Here is a 21,460-nt window from a genome sequence, read left to right as displayed (position 1 = left end):
CTATTACAGTCAAGAAAGGGGATCAGAGATAGTTCACATTCATAACAAATGGGCCACAATATACATTTTAAGTTTTACCCCAGAGCTATGTAAACTTCTGCCCTCTGTCATATATATTACATAGATATATTACAGGAGATCTCTGGACTATCCTGGTATTCCTCAGAACATGATATTTACATATTACATCTATTATGTTGATTAGGCCAGATGAGCAAGAAGTGACCAGCAGCCTAGTGGCCTTGGTAAGACCTTCACAGGTGCTCCAGAAGATGGGAGATAAACTGAATATATACGGGTCTGCTTCATCCATTAAAGTTTTATGGTCTAGTGGTCAGGGGCATGCTGAAATCCCCTCCTAGGGGAAAGACAAATCATTACATCCTTCACCACCTACAATGAAAAAGGACACACAATGCCTGGTACGCCTCTTTGGGTTCTAAAGACGTTGTGTTCTATAGCTACTGAGAGTTTCATGGTCCACGTACTGAGTGAGGTGAGTGGCTATGGATTTGAGGGCTGCAAAGCAGGAAAGGGCTCTACAGCAGGCCCAGGCTGTGATGCAAGCAGCCATTCTGACCACAGTGGCAAAGATGGAGGCGACGCATGGGCCAGCAGTATGCACTCTCATTTTCCAAGACTGATATTCCTACTGGTCATCCCTTTTCAGTGGAAGAAAAAAGGCCTACGGTTAAAAATTGCCACTGTTGGGGCTTCCCTGGTGGCGCAGTGGTTGAGAGTCCACCTGCTGATGCAGGGGACACGGGTTCATGCCCCGGTCCGGGAAGACCCCACATGCTGTGGAGCGGCTGGGCCTCTGAGCCATGGCCGCTGAGCCTGCATGTCCGGAGCCTGCGCTCTGCAACAGGAGAGGCCACAACAGTGAGAGGCCCACATACCACAAAAAAAAAAAAATTGCCACTGCTGAACAGAGACCAGCACTGAGCCTCCAGTATGGTACCATTCCTTGAAGAGACCAAGTGGCTAACTTGGCAGCAAATTGACTATACTGGGCCCCTTCGATCTGGGAAAAGCCAGAAGTTCAGGAATACACATGTGTTCTGGATACAGATGTTTCTTTCCCACCTGTAGGCCTCAGCCAAGACCACTATCTAAGGGCTTACAGAGTGTTTGATCCACTGGTATGAGATTCTATATAACATCACATCAGACCATGGGACAACTTCCCAGCAAAGGAGGAGCAAGGGTAGGCCCAGGATCATGGGATCCATGGGATCCATGGGCTGCAGCACATTCCACATCTCTCAGAAGCTGCTTGCCTGAGAGAGCACTGAAACAGCCTGCTGAGGGCACAGCTGAAGCACCATCAGAGGCATTACTCTGATAGGGTGGGGTCCCAATCTCTAGGGTGCAGCATACTCATCAAATAAAAGAACTTACATGCTTTGTTTCCAAGAGAAAGAATAGATGAGATCAGGAACAAGAGTGGAAGCAGGAGTTGACCCACTCACTGTCACTCTGAGTGACCCAGCTCCTTCAGTTCCGGGCTCTGCAGGGTTAGACCTGGTACTCAAAGGAGGCACACTCTGGCCAGGGGACACAGCAAGAGTCTCTTGAATTATAAGCTATGGCTTCCACTGGGGCAGTTTGGGCTCCTTGTGTCCAGGGACCAACAGGAAGAAGAGAACTTAAGCATCTTGGTGCCTCTGTCATCAGAAGGAGGCTGGCCTGTTGTCACGCAGTGGGGACCGTGAGGAACATAGGTGCGCCCGCCTTGGGCAATCGCTGGCATTCCCTTGCCCAACTGTGATGGTAAAATGGGCATGTGTACCAGACCCCACCCAAGAGCATGGTGACCAGAACCTGAGGCCTCTTGGAAATAAAGGTCTGGGTAGGTCATGGCACCAGGTAGGCCACCGAGGCCAGCAGAGGGACAGTTTAGGAGGACAACAATGAAGAGTAGCTGCCACTGTGACCAGCCCAGCGGTGGTGGCTGCCTTCTGTCCACTCACCTCCCTCTTCCAGGTTTCCCTCAGGAAGCGAAGCTCACGACAGAGCAATGGAGGAAGCGCACAACAAATGGGTGCGGAAATGGGGCTCCCAGCCCTGGGCTGGGAGGATGTGAGAGTCACAGAGCCGAGGAGTCTAGTCAGCAGCCAGCTCTTCCCAGACACATGGAGGGACTGAGGGACGGATGGAGACTGAGAGAGGCGGAGTGGGAGGGCCTGGGGGTGGTGGCCTCGTCTGAGTTCCACACTGATTGGCCGAAGCTTGGACGAGCTCCACACTGACTGGCTGAGGCTTGGAGGCCAGGCCAGTCCTTGTTTCAAGGGCACCCACGTCCCTTCCCAGATGTACGGACTGATAAATCTTCGCAACCCAGGCTCCATCGTAGGCCTGCTGCTGGAGAACCCCAACTGAAACAAGGGTTATGTCCATCATAGCAGTGATTGAGAGTCCCTTTTCCCCCTTCTCCCAACTTTCTTCCTAAACTTTAACCGCTTCAGGTTTTTCCCTTTTTAGTGCTTCTCCAAAGCACTCTTTCTTCCTTCTCAGGCCGCACAGTGGAAGGTGGGCTCCAGACTTCAGGCCTACCTGGCAGGGGACCACCGGGGGCTCCAGACTTCAGGCCCACCCCTCCCTCCATTCTCTCTTTCTCTCTCAAATCATATTTCACCTCATTCACCGCCAATCCCCAGGGGAGGGGAAGCTCTGGACAATCACATGTTATATTTTTGTCCCAATCACACATATCCTATCAGTGCAAATGAGTGCCAATAGTTTAATGAACTACACCCTAGAGTTATCTGTGTTTTGGAAAAAGTTATTCACCCCAAGAATGCCTCTCTAATGGAGAATTTCAGGCAACAATGACATAATGACAGGGTTGAGCCTCCCCTGTACCCTTCAGAATGCACCGTTACTTTGCCTGCACTCAGCCCTTTGGCTCAGTCAAATACCAAAGAGCATTAAGACAACAAAAATAACAAATGACTGGGTCTTTATTATATGCTAGCCATTGGGCTGGGCCTTTTACATTCCTCTAAACCCCACACCAACTTCGGGTGAGATAAATAGCTGAGGCTTGGAAACCCAAATGTTTCCCCAGGGGAAAGCAGCTTGGAAGTGGCAGAGAGAAAATCCACTCAGCTATTTTGACTTCCAGTGCCCAGCCCACTGAAGCAGCCGGAAAGCCACTCCCGGCTGGCACACAAGCACGGCTGCCTTAGCAACAGCTCAGCAGCACACCACAGGGATTGGTACACATTTTATTGTTGAATAATGTCCAGAAGGCATTGTTCATCATTTAGGGTCTGAAATAATATACCAGACTGTGAAGAAAATGTTTGGGTGGGACATTCTTGGATCGACAGAGAAATTTCCAAAGGTTTGTGTTAATTTCCTTACTTTAAAGCAAGAATGAAGCCATCTACCTATACATGTGCTGTGAGTTAGGAAAAAGGCCCCCATTTCAGGGTGGGAGCTGGAGAGCTGGAGAGCTGCTATTTAGCCACTTTCACTCAGAGATCCGAGTCTAGATTTTAGTAGATTCAGTTGTTTTAGACATGTGCTCAGAGCCAAGGAGAATGCCATGGCCTCAGTCCTCCAAGGACCACAGTGCTTGAGCCCCAGTGAGAGGTTTGGTTCAGTGAATGACAGCTGACATGGTAGAGGCAAAGTGCCTATGAGCTGCCTCCCCTTCTATGCAACATTGCCCTTCCTTGTGAATTTCATTCAGTTCATCCAGTGATAGTATTTTTAGAAAAATGTACAGAAGTGACACTGGGGTCCTTTACACAATCATCTCAGCAAGTACTTTCCCTTGTGAAAGTGGCAGAGATTTAGGGGCAGGGGAGAGTAGCTATGACCATGAGGACAGTCAGAATATTTCAACACTATGGACCGAATGAGGCCCATATGGACCCAAAAGTGACCCTTGAGGGAAGGCAAGCAGGACACTACAGACTTGGGGTGTCCAGGTGGGCACTGGGCATATTTCCCTACAGGATGACAGTCCCTCTCCCAGGAAGGCTAGGGTCTGACATGCTCTGGCAGCAATGGTAGAAGGTGGGTGGAGGAGGGGGGACATGCAAGACAACCCCAGGCGGCTGGAGACTTAGCCAGTTCCAGTGCTTTAGTGCCCACGAGGGCTTCCTGGGGCCAGGGTGTCTGGAGAGGTGGAAGGGCACGCAGGGAGCTCGGGCCAGTGCCTATTCACTAACCAGTAAGGAGCATTTAATATTTTCTTAATGCTCGTTGCTGTACTGGGAGCAGCCCTGGTTATGACACATGGACACAGGATGGCTTCCTGAGGAACACTGGAAGATCTTTGCAGAGCGCTGTGACCTGACCAGAAATCCCTGAGTGACTGATCATTCCTTCCAGGGGCCAGTCTTCTTCAGGAGTTTTGTAGACACCTGGGGACTCACTGCAAATACTCAGCAAAAGTTCAAAAGACTTCCCCATTGGCAGAAGAATCCCAAGACAGATATAATAATCCAGGGCTATGTCTTAATCTCCAAGTGGACCTGAACCTTGTAGAACCAGGAGATGGACTGTCATTGTGTCAGTTCGTTCTTACTGACCAGAGATGTTAAATAGACATCATCTCAGAGGCCAACTCCAGTTGATTGCTGGTGGTTGTCTGATGTACTGTGTTGAGTAGGATTCTGAAGTTAAGTCCAGTCTCTGAGAGAAGCTGTCCCATGATTAGTGCAGTGGTGACATCCTTCCTCTAGACTTGGGCTTTTTTTTTAAAAGCTTTTTTGGCATGTCATCGGCCTGTTGCCACCTGGTGAAGACTATGGACATTTTTTCAGAGTAATAGCTTTCAAAAATAAAATTAAATGCAGAGGAAACAAAATATGTTAAATATAGTTATAAAAATATTAATAAAAGTTAAGATACTGTAATATATGTGCATCTTTATTAACGCATTCAACAACAAGATCCAGTGGTGGGTACAGTAACTGTTGAATTAGTAATGAGTGTAAATGATATTTTGAGATGCCTGAGACAGCTGAGTGTAATATGAATATGTCTGTGGTTTCTATTATCAAAAGCACTGCTAGGGCTTCCCTGGTGGTGCAGTGGTTGAGAATCTGCCTCCCAATGCAGGGGACACCAGTTCAAGCCCTGGTCTGGGAAGATCCTACATGCCGCGGAGCAACTAGGCCCGTGAGCCACAACTACTGAGCCTGCGCGTCTGGAGCCTATGCTCCGCAACAAGAGAGGCCGCGATAGTGACAGGCCCGCTCACCGTGATGAAGAGTGGCCCCTGCATGCCACAACTAGAGAAAGCCCTCGCACAGAAACGAAGACCCGACACGGCCAAAAATAAATATAAATAAATAAATAAATTTGGAGGAAAAAAAAAAGCATCCAAACCATGAAAGTTGCTCAGTTAAAAAAAAAAAAAAAAGCACTGCTAATTCTACTGACTTGTTGCCGACATTCACAGTGGAAGGAAGTGCCAAATTTGACTTTAAGGTTAATGACAATATAGAGGTCATTTTTTCCCATTCACATTCAGAGACCCCTTGGGGAGAGCCCAGGGACCCCAGGTTACTAACCTCCAGTTGAGACTGTAGCACAGACCCAGCCCCTGATGTGTCAGGTTCTCTAAGACATCCAGAACTCATGTCCACTGAAGTCCAGAGCTGTGCACACCAGCAGCTGGTACCTATTTGTTTACCTAAATGCTTATCATCCCATGACTCCTTGGCAGGTGGTGAGGGGGCACACCAGTGTCATTCTGATTTTCATCATGGCCCAGTTCCTGGGAAAACAGAAAACTCTCCCTTTGTGTAAATTCCCTGGAAAGCTCAGGTTGCCTTAGGGTCTCCAGTATAGAGCTGCAGACACCAAGGATCCTGGTAATCAGTGAGGTGACAGCTCCCTATTATAGTGTGTGAGTGTGGGAACAGTCACCAGCTGCCTCGGGTAGGGTTGAGCCATGAGAGAAGGGCAGCTCCAATAGAATCCACCTGTGATGGCATCGACAGCACGTCATGGCTGGCACCCCTTCCTCGGCGGTGTTTGTAAGAGTTATACCTGCTTGCAGGTTGATGAATTTATAATTATCTCCTGGTGAAAAATAGGACTGAAGACAGACCATCTCCCACACATAGTCCTTTAAACAAAACTCAGCAGTAGTAGACTTTTACAATGGCATGAGTGAAGTAAATGGGGACTAACACATTTTGCAACATGAAATGAAACTCAAATTTGGTCATTACAATTGACTATATTTAAATTGTAGCTATTAAATTAGGGAAGAAAAAAGCAAACAGCTTCCACCTGGGACATCAAATAACGTTGCTCTCTGTGCTGTACACTTCAAACTTACATGATATTATAAATCAACTATACTTCAATAAAAATTAAAAAAAAAAACTGCTCGGAGAGAATGTCAACCCAGAATTCTGGCAGTTACTGATAAACCTCGGAAATTTTCTTGCCTCTTGTTAAGCCCCTTTGGAACTCCAAGAGTAGTTGTAGCTGAAGGCAGTGAAAAACACATGCGCAGGCCTTGACGTCTGAGTTGTGTACCCAACATTTTATTCCTTGACCTCAAGGATGCTCTGAAATCACCTGCACAATAAAATTCTCCTTTAGACTGTTTGACTGCTTCATTCTCTGTGCAGTCAGATATTGAGAATGTACCCAGGAGTGTGACATTTAAGAGCACAAGCCCCATTTGGCCTCCCATATGCTGAAGACTCTATATAAAGTTGTGAACAGCAGCCAGGGGTCATAATTGGCTTTGTGTGAGCTATGTCTTTGCCTATAGACTTGCTGACCACCACTGCTCATCCAGTAACTCCCAGAGGTGGGACAAAGATAAGTACCTTCATTTCTATTCAAAACCCTGGAAGGTAGAAAAGATTCTGTCAGGTTGAGTCTTTGGGGCCTAATAAGATTGGAACATGTTCTTCCTCACTTAATTCCTGCCTGAATCACAGGTCTCCTTATACCTACTCAACACTTGCCAAACTCAAAGTCTATAAAAGAAGTGAAGAAATTAACCTGAAATAAATGACTGGCATCAGTGTGCAGCATACTGAAAAGGAGGCTGGGAGAAAAATGGGTAATTATAATCAAGCTTAGTGACGGTGATGGTGGTGGTGATGATGATGATGGTGGTACATTTATTAAATGCCTCATACATACATGCTGGAAACTATGTTATTTCTGAGCTCCCTATTCTATTTTATTGATCTTGGTATCTGTCTTTATGCTAACACAACCCTGCTTTTATTATTGTAGCTTTGTGATATGTTTTGAAATCAGAAAGTGTGATATCTCCAATTTTGTTCTTCTTTTCCAAGATTGCTTTGGCTATTTGGGTCCCCTGAGAATCCATATGAATCTTAGGATAGAGTTTTTCCATTTGTGCAAAAATGACATTGATATTTTGATAGGGATGCACTTTAAAAATACAACCTCATTTATTTCTTATGACAACCTATGAGATACGTTCTATTATTATTTCCAAAATACACATAAGAAAGTGGAGGCACTGATCTAGTACCTTTTTACAAAAATGTTAGCACTGAGCTATGGAAATTCAGGCAAGTGCTTTAAATTTCTTTCCCACTAGTATTAATGAATATTATTATCATCATCAACTGTCTACATTCTTTTTACCTTGTTCCTATAATCATCTGCTTTTGTCTGTGGGGAGTCTTTTTTAAAAAAATTAATTTATTTAATTAATTTATTTTTGGCTGTGTTGGATCTTCATTGCTGCGCTGGCTTTCTCTAGTTGCATCCAGCGGGGACTACTCTATGCTGCGGTGAGCAGGCTTCTCATTGCGGTGGCTTCTCTTGTTGAGGAGCACGGGCTCTAGGAGCGCAGGCTTAAGTAATTGTGGCATGTGGGCTCTAGAGTGCAGGCTCAATAGTTGCTCCGCAGCATGTGGGATCTTCCCGGACCAGGGCTCGAACCTGTGTCCCCTGCATTGGCAGGCGGATTCTTAACCACTGTGCCACCAGGGAAGCCCATGTGGGGAGTCTTGACAGGAGTTGGAGATTTGGCCCCAGGGCCCCAGACAGGTCCTTGTGAGCTGGATTATCCCAGCAGTGAGATCACAGTCTGCCTGGAAAAACTGACTCCGTAGCTCTGGTAAATTGGCATTGTATGTGCTGGGATGGTTGACATTCTTCACAGAGGGCCCTGCTAGGGCCATGAATAAACCTCACACTTTGTATGTATTGTTGTCATATCAGCTCTCCAGCAATTCACATGTGGTAGTAGTTCCAGAGGTGGTGCCTGAAATTCATTGCCCAGGTGTAAATTTCACATGCTATTAGTCAGAGCCATCCTTAGGGAGGGTGTTTGGAGCAGTTCAAGTGAATAATGAGTTTTAAAAACTTATTATTAAGGAAAAGTTCTAACATATTCATAAGTAAAGACAGTAGTATCACAAGTGCCCATGTCTGAATATTTTTATATAGATGAAATCAAGTTAAAAAGAACTTCAAGGACAGCTTTGAAGAGGAAAATAATTTGAGAAAAAAGAGAAAAAGGAAGGTGGGATAAAAGGGATGGGTCACACCCAAAGTCTCTTTATAAGATGGATGACAAAGGCCACAAGGGTGATGGCTCACCTTGTCCTAGGAACATTTGTGAGGCCTCCCACAGGATTTAATAAATCCATCATAACGAAATAGTTAATATTTATTAAACCTTTGCTATGTGCTAAGCACTGTTTTACAAACTTATGAGGTAGCCATTATTATTATTATGCTCATTTTACAAATGAGAAAATTGTGGCTTTGAGATGTTAAAGTTCACTTTCTCAAAGCCCTGTAGCTGATCAATATCAGAGGCAAGATTGGAACCCAGTATCTTTTGACAGAAGAGCCTCTGCTAACAATATGCCTGTGTTTATTAAGTCTGGTCCATGGGCTTTTTGACTCAAAACCACTAGGGCATTTGTTAAAAAGGCAGATTTCTCACTCCCATCCTAGATTAATGCATGAGAATACCATGGTGTGAGGCCTAGGAATATGCATCTGAAATAAGTTTTTTAGGTACATCCAAGTTTGAGAACTGTGGCCCCAGGACTTCTTCATCAGAAGTTCTCTGAACTTTCTTGATTCACCACCTTTATCTGTAAAATGTTTTTTTTTTGTTGTTGTTGTTTTTTATTCTGTACGTGGGCCTCTCACTGTTGGGGCCTCTCCCGTCGTGGAGCACAGGCCCCGGACGCGCAGGCTCAGTGGCCATGGCTCACGGGCCCACCCGCTCTGTGGCATGTGGGACCTTCCTGGACCGGGGCACGAACCCGCGTCCCCTGCATCGCCAGGCGGACTCTCAACCACTGCGCCACCAGGAAAGCCCTGTAAAATGCTTTAAAATATGTCTTCCTCAGTGTGTTCCCATTCTCTCTCCAAATTATATCTACTCTTTATAAATTACTCTTTACAATTTAATATATAGATGCCATTGCTCTAATTATTATGTATGCCATATATATATACACACAAATACAAATATTTTTTAACATCTTTATTGGAGTATAATTGCTTTACAATGGTGTGTTAGTTTCTGCTATATAACAAAGTGAATCAGCTATACATATACATATATCCTCATATCTCCTCCGTCTTGTGTCTTGCTACCACACTCCCTATCCCACCCCTCTAGGTGGCCACAAAGCACTGAGCTGATCTCCCTGTGCTATGCAAATGCTTCCCACTAGCTATCTATTTTACATTTGGTAGTGTATATATGTCCATGCCACTCACTCACTTCATCCCAGCTTACCCTTCCCCCTCCCCGTGTCCTCAAGTCCATTCTATATGTCTGCGTCTTTATTCCTGTTCTTCCCTGAGGTTCGTCAGAACCATTTTTTAGATTCCATATATATGCGTTAGCATATGGTATTTGTTTTTCTCTTTCTTACTTTGCTCTGAATGACAGTCTCTAGGTCCATCCACCTCACTACAGATAACTCAATTTTCTTTTTATGGTAATATTCCATTGTATATATGTGCCACATCTTCTTTATCCATTCATCTGTTGATGGACACTTAGGTTGTTTCCATGTCCTGGCTATTGTAAATAAAGCTGCAATGAACATTGTGGTACGTGACTCTTTTTGAATTATGGTTTTTTCAGGGTACATGCCCAGTAGTGGGATTTCAGGGTCGTATAGTTTTTTTAAGGAAGCTCCATACTGTTCTCCATAGTGGCTGTATCAATTTACATTCCCACCAACAGTGCAAGAGGGTTCCCTTTTCTCCACACCCTCTCCAGCATTTATTGTTTATAGATTTTTTGATGATGGCCATTCAGACAGGTGTGAGGTGATATCTCATTGTAGCTTTGATTTGAATTTCTCTAATGATTAATGATGTTGAGCATTCTTTCATGTGTTTGTTGGCAATCTGTATATCTTCTTTGGAGAAATGTCTATTTAGGTCTTCTGCCCATTTTTGGATTGGGTTATTTGTTTTTTTGATATTGAGCTGCATGAGTTGCTTGTAAATTTTGGAGATCAATCCTTTGTCTGTTGCTTCATTTGCAAACATTTTCTCCCATTCTGAGGGTTGTCTTTTCATCTTCTTTATGTTTTCCTTTGCTGTGTAAAAGCTTTGAAGTTTCATTACATACCTTTTGTTTATTTCTGTTTTTATTTCCATTTTTCTAGGAGGTGGGTCAAAAAGGATCTTGCTGTGATTTATGTCATAGAGTGTTCTGCCTATATTTTCCTCTAAGAGTTTAATAGTGTCTGGCCTTACATTTAGGTCTTTAATCCATTTTGAGTTTATTTTTGTGTATGGTGTTAGGGACTGTTCTAATTTCATTCTTTTACATGTAGCTGTCCAGTTTTCCCAGCACCACTTATTGAAGAGGCTGTCTTTCCTCCATTGTATAGTCTTGCCTTCTTTATCAAAGATAAGGTGATCATATGTGCATGGGTTTATCTCTGGGCTTTCTTTTGTGTTCCATTGATCTATATTTCGTTTTTGTGCCAGTACCATACTGTCTTGATTACTGTAGCTTTGTAGTATAGTCTGAAGTCAAGGAGCCTGATTCCTCCAGCTCCATTTTTCTTTCTCAAGATTGCTTTGGCTATTCAGGGTCTTTTGTGTTTCCATACAAATTGTGAAATTTTTTGTGAAAAATGCCCTTGGTAGTTTGATAGGGATTGCATTGAATCTGTAGATTGCTTTGGGTAATATAGTCATTTTCACAATGTTGATTCTTCCCATCCAAAAACATGGTATATCTCTCCATCTGTTCATATCATCTTTAATTTCTTTCATCAGTGTCTTATAGTTTTCTGCATACAGGTCTTTTGTCTCCTTAGGTAGGTTTATTCCTAGGTATTTTATTCTTTTTGTTGCAGTGGTAAATGGGAGTGTTTTCTTAATTTCTCTTTCAGATTTTTCATCATTAGTGTATAGGAATGCAAGAGATTTCTGTGCATTAATTTTGTATCCTGCAACTTTACCAAATTCATTGATTAGCTCTAGTAGTTTTCTGGTAGCCTGTTAGGATTCTCCATGTATAGTATCATGTCATCTGCAAATCATCTCCCATTTACTTCTTCTTTTCTGATTTGGATTCCTTTTCTTTCTTTTTCTTCTCTGCTTGCTGTGGCTAAAACTTCCAAAAGTATGTTGAATAATAGTGGTGAGAGTGGACAACATTGTCTTGTCCCTGATCTTAGAAGAAATGATTTCAGTTTTTCACCATTGAGAAAGATGTTGGCTGTCGGTTTGTCATATGTGGCCTTTATTATGTTGAGGTAAGTTCCCTCTATGCCTACTTTCTGGAGGTTTTTAACTTAAATCGGTGTTTAATTTTGTTGAAAGCTTTTTCTGCATCTGTTGAAATGATCATTATTGTTTTTCTCCTTCAATTTGTTAATATGGTTTATCACATTGATTTGTGTATACTGAAGAATCATTGCATTCCTGGGAGGCTTAATAAAATTTAGATTTGCAAATATTTGTTTAGGGAAATTGGATTTGATAAAAACAGGTCACAAAAGAAAATTTACAATGGCAGAAGCTATAATGGATGTAATTTGTTAGATGTATTAAATACTTCTGTATACAAAACAGAAAAAACAGAAATACAAAACAGAAATAAATCCTTTGAAAATAATTTTAGTAAAATAAAAATAAAAGTAAAAAGTATTAGATACAAGTTTACATGACAGAATAGGAATGATGCAGGAATTAAACTGGCTTAATGGAATTCACTTCAGAAAATGTATTACATTTGCATTCATAAACATGGAGTCCAAGGGACTGCAGCCAAAACATTCAGCTGGTGCGAATGGTCAAGGCCACACTCTGTGGAGAGAATGCCCAGTTCCCACCAGAAGGCAGTTTCCTGAACCCAGTGGAACTCAGGCACAAGTGTGGAAATAGCCTGGTTAATTCTGCTCAAACCCCACAGCCTACCAGTTAAGACAGCCATGCATGGGCATGATCCATCTCTCTAGCCATCCCTCCTGCCTTCCCCCAACCTCCTCCAGTTAAACTGGGTGATTCCCCAGCCTGGGTTTCCTAGCTCACACCATTTTCCCTGCCTGGCAGGTCTTTCCGTGCCCTACTTCCTACCCTTCCTTCCAGATGCAGGTCCAACTCTTCCTCATTGCTTCCCTGTGGCCTCCATCCCACCGCGATCCAGACCTTGTCCCTCCGCAGATATACTTCTCCTGCCAAGGTCACCAAGGACCTCTACGTTGCCAAATCCAATGGAGTTTCTCAGATTGCCTTCTCTGCCCATCACTCCCTCCTTCTGGTAGAAATCATTTCTTCCCAAGTTTCCACGACCCCTTGTACAATGCAGCTTCATTTGGCCAACGGCCATGTCCAGAGAGGACTGCAGCTGTGGGCTGTTATCAACTTGCATCCAGGCCAGCTGAGGGAATGAAGACCTCAGTCCTGATGGAGAGAGCTGGGCAATATCCACCACACGCCTCAAACTCAGCAGGTCCAAAACCAAATGCTTTTGGTCCTGACCATTCTATTTCTAATTTTTCCCTGACTTTCACTGCTCTAGTTGAAGTTCTCATCACCTCCTGACTAAATTAATGTGTCAGCCTCCTTCTTGGTAAGTTTGACCTACTCCAGTTCATCCTATACACAGTTAGCTAGATTTTTTTTTTAATCTCTTCTTTTTTGGTATTTTTAAAAACTGTGGTAAAATATACATAACATACAATTGACGATTTTGACATTTTAAGTGGCATCAATTACATTAATATGTTGTGCCATCATCACCATTGTCTATTTCTAGAACTTTTTCATTACACCAAACAGAAACTCTGTAACCATCAAACAGTAACTCCCATGCCCCCTCCCTCACCCCTGGTAACCTCTAGTCTGTTTTCTGTTTCCCATGGAATGTTTTTAAGGAGACAACTGTGCACCAGGCATCGTTCATCAAAATATCTTCTAAGTCCTCTTCAACTCTCTCTGGTGCTGAATGGTCTGCTCTCTCTGACCCCTGCACCTCACCTTTCAGTGCCTTGCTGCGGTCTCTCCCTCCACCTTCTCCTCGTGTCCCAACCCTATAAGCTCTCAGCCGAGACCTTCTAGACCCACATAACTGGCAGCAAAGTGCAGTTTGGCTTTTGTCTCAGGGGGAGCAGCCTCTTGGAATTCTTGGCAATAAAATTCTCCATCTTAGCCCCAGAAAAATTTGATGTCCCCACAAATCTATTGTATAATTTCCTCCCAGAGGTGACAGTGGAAGGAGAACAAATGCAATATTTGCTTGTGGCACCCAAGATTATTATTTACTCACAGCCTGAGTGTCCCCCTCTGCTTGTCTTATGGGGTTGCTGAATTTGAAACTGCACTGGCAGCAGAAGAGTTAGTGCAGGGATAGAAAGTGGACTGGGCCAGCAGGTGGGGAGAGTCAAAGTGTCACCTGGACAAGGTGACATTAAAGAGCTGGGGCAAGAGTACAGAGAGAACAGAAGTGCTGAAAACACAGAGGTGGGAAAAGCATGGTCAGTTCAAGGAACGCAAGGAGGCCTGGTTGCCTGGAGAGTAGCGGGCACAGGAGAGTGACATGAAACAAGGGTGGAGATGAAACTCCTGAGGGCCTTACAGATCATGTAAGAAGTTTAGACTTGCCTCCATGTTCAATGGGAAGCTCTCACTGTATGAGAAAGAAAACCCCATGTCAAGGGTTTAAACAATAAAGGGGATTTATTGACCCGAGTAACTGAAAAGTTCAAAGGACCTTGAGGTGAGGCCTCTGGCTTCATTTCTCAGGAACTCTCTTCTTTGCTCTTCTGTGAGAGTCCTTGGGCTAGTTTCTCTCAAGGGTGGCAAGATGCTTTTTGGTAGCAACCAGGGTACAGGTGTCTTTTTTTTTCAACAGAAAAGGGAAGGTCTAGCTTCTTTAAGCAGGTGAGGAATGTAACAGAATTCCTCACCTTCACTCTGATTGGGTCAGCCCGGACCAGTCACTGTGGGCGGGCCCTTGCTATGCACCTCTCTGCATAACCTCTCTGCATAACTCTGCAGTGAAGTTCTTATGCCAATCAGGACGCCCCTGAAGCTAGGGCTGGAGTCAATCCCAGTGGCATGGCTGCTACTTAGTAAGGGTAGAATAGGTTCCCCCAAATTTGGAAACTATTAGCAAAGGAAGAAAAGGGAAGATGCTAGGTAGGTAATCAAGAAAGTTCACTATACCAGAGAAGGATTTTTAAAGCTGCTCTGAGGAGGACAGGTTCCAGGAGCCAGCAAGGAAGGAGGGCGACCAATTAGGAGACTGTTGCAGTAGTTCGGTCCCGAGATGATGGTGGTAGAAACTGAGATGCATTTTGGAGATAGAATTGACTGGACTTCGTAATGGATGGGGTGTTGGAGGAGGTAGTTTCGGCCCGACTCTGCGGGATCTCAAATACCAGGTTTTGGACTTCATCTTTGTAGTCAGCAATGGAAGTGTTAAAGTGGGCTGCCTTTTGCGAGAGTAAGAGATTAATAATTTTTATTCGTTTGGTTTGCCTTTCACTTTCTCTTCCTCCTTATTTTTTTTTTTTTTACTTTTTACAATTTACCACAGCATATTCTTTTGTTCTTCTAATGTTTTCCAGATGACGAAAACACCAAAATCAGAATCTATGGTTTTACAAGAGTTTTATTTACTGCTCACTGTGTATCCAAGTGACTGAGAATATCCTCAAAAATCTGTTTTTTGTAGTCTAATTTTACAAGGACCAAAGGACACATCTTCTCTTGAATCTTAGAATACTCTGAGATTAATATTAACTTAGCTGAATGTTTCCAGTTTGAATTAGCATGCTGCAATGCCATTCAACCTTGCAACTTGCTATCCTCAGGAATTGAATGTGCTTTAGCTTTTCAAAATATCAATTATCAGGCATAAGAGTTCAATGGCAGCTCTGGTTTAACCCCTTAGCTATCTATCATCTAAAGCTTACAGAAATAGTTGAATTAAACTTCAAGGATATAGGGTGACTATTTTTGCAGCCTAAGCAAACAATAGCTGCAATTTGATGCCCTTGATGGAAGTGGACTGGTATGTTAATTCTGCATATGAATTCAGCAAAGCACTTACATTAAAGAATTTACTCTTTTCATTCAAGTTCGACTCCATCCTCTCAAAAAGAATTGCTATTTCTCCATTCACTGAAGAAGTCCGGGACCTTGGCTTGGTCTCATTTTAAGTTTCCATATATTATTTTGTCATATATTACTTTGCTGTGCTTTGCCCCATCTCTCTGATCTTCAGTGTTCTCATCCTCTCTTTACCCCTGATTAGGATCCAAGTTCCTGATTAGATACGTCACAACATTGTTTTGAAGGTCAAGTGAGATGATACATTGAAAAGTTGTGAGGACTGCTAAGGTCTCCATAAAACTTTTACTTTTGTGATAATGCAGCATCTGCAGTTGTAGCAGTTACCGTCGGGGCCCTTTTTCATTACAGCTTCCTCAGTCTTTGTATGAGGGACTTCTCCAGCCTCCTGAGGACACTAGACCAATGTACAAGGCAGGCTGAAGTGCCAGGACATTTATGCCCCTGAGAGCAGTCCTCAACCCATGGCCAGTGGAGTTGGTGCATAAATATCCCAGCCTCTTGCCCCTTGGTGATGCTGGTAGGTGTGGCACACCTCTAAGAAGTGTCCTATGCAGTCTCCCAGAGGTCCTCAGTAAGCTAAGCCCCATTCCCATAGTAGTAACTTCATTAATGCACAGTTTTGTGTTCCATTTTATGTTTTACTTCCTCAATTCCTGAACTGGTATTTCCTGGGTTTACCTCGCAAACAAATGACCTGCCCTCAAATTCTTATCTTAAGGTCTGTCTCTGGTGGAACTCAACCTAAGACCCTAGTTCTAATGGTCTTTCAAAAAGTATATGTGCAGCTAGCTCACCGATGACATGTTAGAATTCTCTGGCTTTATCGCCCAGCCTTAGTCCTGGATGGAACTAAGTCTGTTTTGCCTCCTGATTGCTGGGACTTAGTGTATTTAGTGTTAACTCTCTGAGAGGTGGTCTCCAAGTAATTCTGGCCACACCCACCATACCCTGAGAGACCATATACCTTATAGAAGGGCCAGCTGAAACATGAGTCAAGCAGACGGAGATTAAATACCACCATTATTGCTAATAAAGATGATACTGGAGAATGTGGCTTGTAGCTGTGGGCAAGTGAGCTTTCTAACACTGAACCCCAAAGTCAGGCAGACTTACCTACATAGTCGTAGAGAGTGTTGGACAACTGAAGGCTTCAACTGCCCTGGCAGAGCCTGCCAGTCTAAAGTTTGCAGAAAGGAGGAGCAGAACAGGATGTGTTCTGTATGCAGAGACAGATCCCAAAGAGAAAAAGGAGGAAGGGGCTGAGTCACACATGCCAAGCTCCTGTTCTCCCATTCCTCCCTTTTAGAAATGAGAGGGGCCAGAAAGAAACCCAGAATGTTATTGTAATGGATTCCTTTCTCATGGAAACAAGATGTTAGGGGAAAGGAGTTCCCCTTTTCCCACATTCCCCAGGTTTGTGTTCTCTTAACTCCTTAGGCTTGACCATTAAACTCCAGGCCAACTGAGAGTGTGCCTGTCTCCCCTGCAGGAGGAGATCAACAATCTAGGATGACAGTACAGCCCTTACCATGAGCACATCCCCGACCCCTCCCGCCCAAACGCCAACTACTCTTCCTTCGTGTGTTCTCCTGAGCCTGGTGGTGAAGAGGGTAGCTATTGCCCTTGGAAGGCAATTTATCGACTGAAGTAATTACAGGCCACGCTGAACTCCAGCTGAAAGCTCCCCGTTCACTTTTCATTCTAAATTACATCTAACCATGTTGTTTAGAACAGTCTATCAGAGGTTCTGCAAAGAGATTATATGACACTGTAAAGATGCTTCAATAAAAAACATTCCAGTAAAATACTGATGTCCCCAATTTAAAAATAACCCCTCTACCATTATGAATTTCCCAGGGAGAAATTAAAGTTCTAAGATTAGATTCTCTTGTCTGCTTGAGTTAAAGTTAAAAGGCATTAAAGTCTAAAACTCATCCTTCCCAATTTCTGATTCTGCTCGTTCTGAACCAGAGGGGTTCTTCATACTTGAAGAGCACTGTGGTTCTTTCAGCAGCTTGGACAGGGTCTCACTAGAACCACTAGTGTGGTTTTTTTCAGTCTCAGAAGTTAAACACCAAATTTCTGTTACACCTCACTTTTTAAAGAGTATCATCAAAGCACTCAACACCAACAAAATTAAACAACAGAAAAAAACCCAATACCAAGATTTTCAAGTAATTATCAAGACAAACTGGTGCTCCCAGAACCTTGCACTTTCCATAAAACAGACAGTGAAATCGTGATTTGGGCTTCACCAGGATGCTAGTCCATCTGTGTAAGTTACCTGAAATCCTTGATCCGTAAACAAACTCCACTAGGAGGAAGCTCCCTCAAGAAGTTAATGTCGGCAACATGTTTTATCATTCCTATGGGAAGAATCAACACATATTTCTCTCAGGGTGACATATGAGACTGTAGGAGGTCAGAATACACCATCCCAATACATGCCACTCTGGCATAAGGATTATTTTGAGCTGAAGGCAACTCAGAAAAAACAGGCACAGGATGAGCTCTCTGCTGTCCCCTATCTTTTGGAAAATAAGATCACAAATTCCCCTTGTGAAGGTGTCTCCCCACTGCCACCCCACCCCACCACTGTCCATGGGAAGGGAGTAACAACTTCCAGTGATACAGGAGACAGGATGGCCCCACGAGAGTCTACACAAACAAACCTTACCAACTAGGCCTTATCTACCATTAATTTCCCATATATTTGCTTTCCTACAATTTGCTGCCCCTAGAAGCTCGAAGTCCTTTCCATTTGTCTTGACACTTCTTTATAAATGTAACCTCTTATGTTCAAATGCTATAAAGGCCTCCAAGTTTAGCTGTTTTTTTGTAAGTTTTCTCTTTCTAGGAAGACCCCACATCATGTAAACCTTTTAACATCAAAGAAATTTGTATGTCTTTTCTCATATTAGTATGTCTGTTGTCAGATTATTTTGCAGACCCAGCCAGAGAACCTAAGAGGGCAGAAGAGAATTTTCTTCCCCAAAAGATTTTTACACTCTTGCAAAGTTTAGAAACAGCAGTGATGGCAAGCCCAGTCATTAGTCTGTTTTGAGATCTTTCTCTCCCCTCTTGAACCTTTTAAACAAAAATTAATTGATTTATTTATGTTGGTTATGCTGGGTCTTAGTTGCGGCTCCATGGGTCCTTAGTTGCAGCACGTGAACTCTTAGTTGTAGGGATCTAGTTCCCTAACCAGGGATTGAACCTGGACCCCTGCATAGGTAGCACAGAGTCTTATCCTCTGTGCCATCAGGGAAGTCCCTCTCTCATCTTGAATCTTAAACACCTCTTAACTTCCATTTCCCCTTTGAGCCCTCTGTCTCCAACATTCCCTGATCCATGGAACCTGGGCTCTAAATAATGACACAGTGGCTCCTGCTGTTGCCTTTTGTTGTGAAATTGCTCGGGCATGTGAAGCCTGCCATGCAAGGTGAGTTTCTCCTTTATTTCCTCATTTGTTTCAGCTGGAAAACATCCTCAGCAGATTCCTGAACTAAAGCTGTTGTCGACATTTCTGCAGCTTGAATCTCTAGGTGTGTTAGGATTAGTTTTGGACATGAATGACAGAAAACCCAAAATAACAGGGGGAAGGTTGTTTATTCTGCTCACATAAATGTCTAGGTCAGCATTCCAGTGCTGGTGTACCCTTCCATAGTGTCAGGGATCCAGAATCCATTGACACTGTTGCCCTGCCATGCATGGCTTGGACCTCATTGTCTCATATGCAGAACATCTACATCCTAAGTGACATAAGGTAGGAAAGGATGTAAGTAAAGCAAACAGTGCTTGTGTCCAGTTTCTTAAGGAAGACACATGAGTTCAGGCATACCTTGAAGATACTGCAGGCTTGGTTCCAGACTACTGCAACAAAGCAAGTATCTCAACAAAGCAAGTCACACAAATTTTTTTGATTTCCCAGTGCATATAAAAGTTATGCTTACACTATACTGTAGTCTATTAAGTGTTCCATAGTGTTATATCTAAAAAAACAATGTACATACCTTAATTTAAAAAGTTTATTGCTAAAAAATGCTAACCATCATCTGAGCCTTCAGTGAACTGTAAATTTTCTGCTGGTGGAGGGTCTTGCCTTGATGTTGATGGTGGCTGCTGAAGGCTGGGGTGGCCATGGCACTTTCTTAAAATAAGACAACAATTAAGTTTGACTCATTGATTGACTCTTCCTTTTATGAATGATTTCTCTGTAGCACGCATGCTGTTTGATAGCATTTTATCCACAGAACTTCTTTCAAAATTGGAGTCAGGGGCTTCCCTGGTGGCGCAGTGGTTAAGAATCCACCTGCCAAGGCAGGGGAGCTGGGTTTGAGCCCTGGTCTGGGAAGATCCCACATGTCGCGGAGCAACTAAGCCCGTGTGCCACAACTACTGAGCTTTCGCTCTAGAGCCTGCAAGCCACAACTACTGAGCCCGTGTGCCACAACTACTGAAGCCCGCACACCTAGAGTCCATGCTTCGCAACAAGAGAAGCCACCGCAATAAGAAGCCCACACACCACAACGAAGGGTAGTCCCTGCTCACCACAATTAGAGAAAGCCTGTGTGCAGCAACGAAGGCCCGACACAGCCATAAATAAATAAATTTATTAAAAAAAAATTGGAGTCAATCCTCTCAAACGTTGCTGCTGCTTTATGAACTAAGTTTATGGAATATTCTAAATCCTTCATCAACCTTGCTGTTTTATGAACTAAGTTTATGTAATCTAAATCCTTTGTTGTCATTTCAACCATCTTCACAGCATCTTCACCGGGAGTAGACTCCATCTTAAGAAACCACTTTCATTGCTCATCCTTAAGAAGTAACTCTGCATCCATTCAAGGTTTATATGAGATTGTGGCAATTCAGTCACATCTTCAGGCTCCACTTCTAGTTCTAGTTGTCTTGCTATTTCCACCATATCTGCAGTTACTTCCTCTGCTGAAGTCCCGAACTCCTCAAACTCATCCTTGAGGACTGGAATCAACTTCTTTCAGTCTCCTGTTAATGCTGATATTTTGACCTCTTCCCATAAGTCACAAATACTCTTAGTGGTGTCTAGAATGCTGAATCCTTTCCAGAAGGTTTTCAACTGGCTTTGCCCAGACACATTAGAAGAATCACCACCTATGGCTACTATAGCCTTAGAAAGTGTATTTCTTAATAATAAGACTTTAAAGTTGAAATGACTCTTTGATCCATGGGCTGCAGAATGGATGTTGTATTAGCAGGCATGAAAACATTAATCTGATTGCACATCTCCATCAGAGATCTTGGGTGAACAGGCGCACTGTCAACAAACAGTAATATATATATATATTTTGCAGTACGCGGGCCTCTCACTGTTGCGGCCTCTCCCGTTGAGGAGCATAGGCTCCGGACGCGCAGGCTCAGCGGCCATGGCTCATGGGCCCAGCCGCTCTGTGGCATGTGGGATCTTCCCGGACCAGGGCACGAACCTGTGTCCGCTGCATCGGCAGGCAGACTCTCAACCACTGTGCCACCAGGGAAGCCCAACAGTAATATTTTGAAAGGAATCTTTTTTTCTGAGCAGATCTAAACAGTGGGCTTAAAATACTCAGTAAACCATGTTGTAAACAGATGTGCTGTCATCCAGGCTTTGTTGTTCCATTTACAGAGCACAGGCAGAGTAGACTTAGCATAATTAAAAAAAAAAAAATTATTTATTTTTGGCTGCATTGGGTCTTTGTTGCTGTTTGTGGGCTTTCTCTAGTTGCGGCAAGCAGGGGCTACTCTTCGTTGTGGGTGTGCGGGCTTCTCATTGAGGTGGCTTCTCTTGTTGCAGAGCACAAGCCCTAGGTGCGTGGGCTTCAGTAGTTGTGGCATGCAGGCTCAGTAGTTGTGGCACACGGGCTTAGTTGCTCCGCGGCATGTGGGATCT

The sequence above is a fragment of the Mesoplodon bidens genome (assembly GCF_964165515.1).
Source record: "Mesoplodon bidens genome assembly, chromosome: 9".
Lineage (NCBI taxonomy): Eukaryota > Metazoa > Chordata > Mammalia > Artiodactyla > Ziphiidae > Mesoplodon > Mesoplodon bidens.
This window is presented reverse-complemented; position numbering follows the sequence as displayed.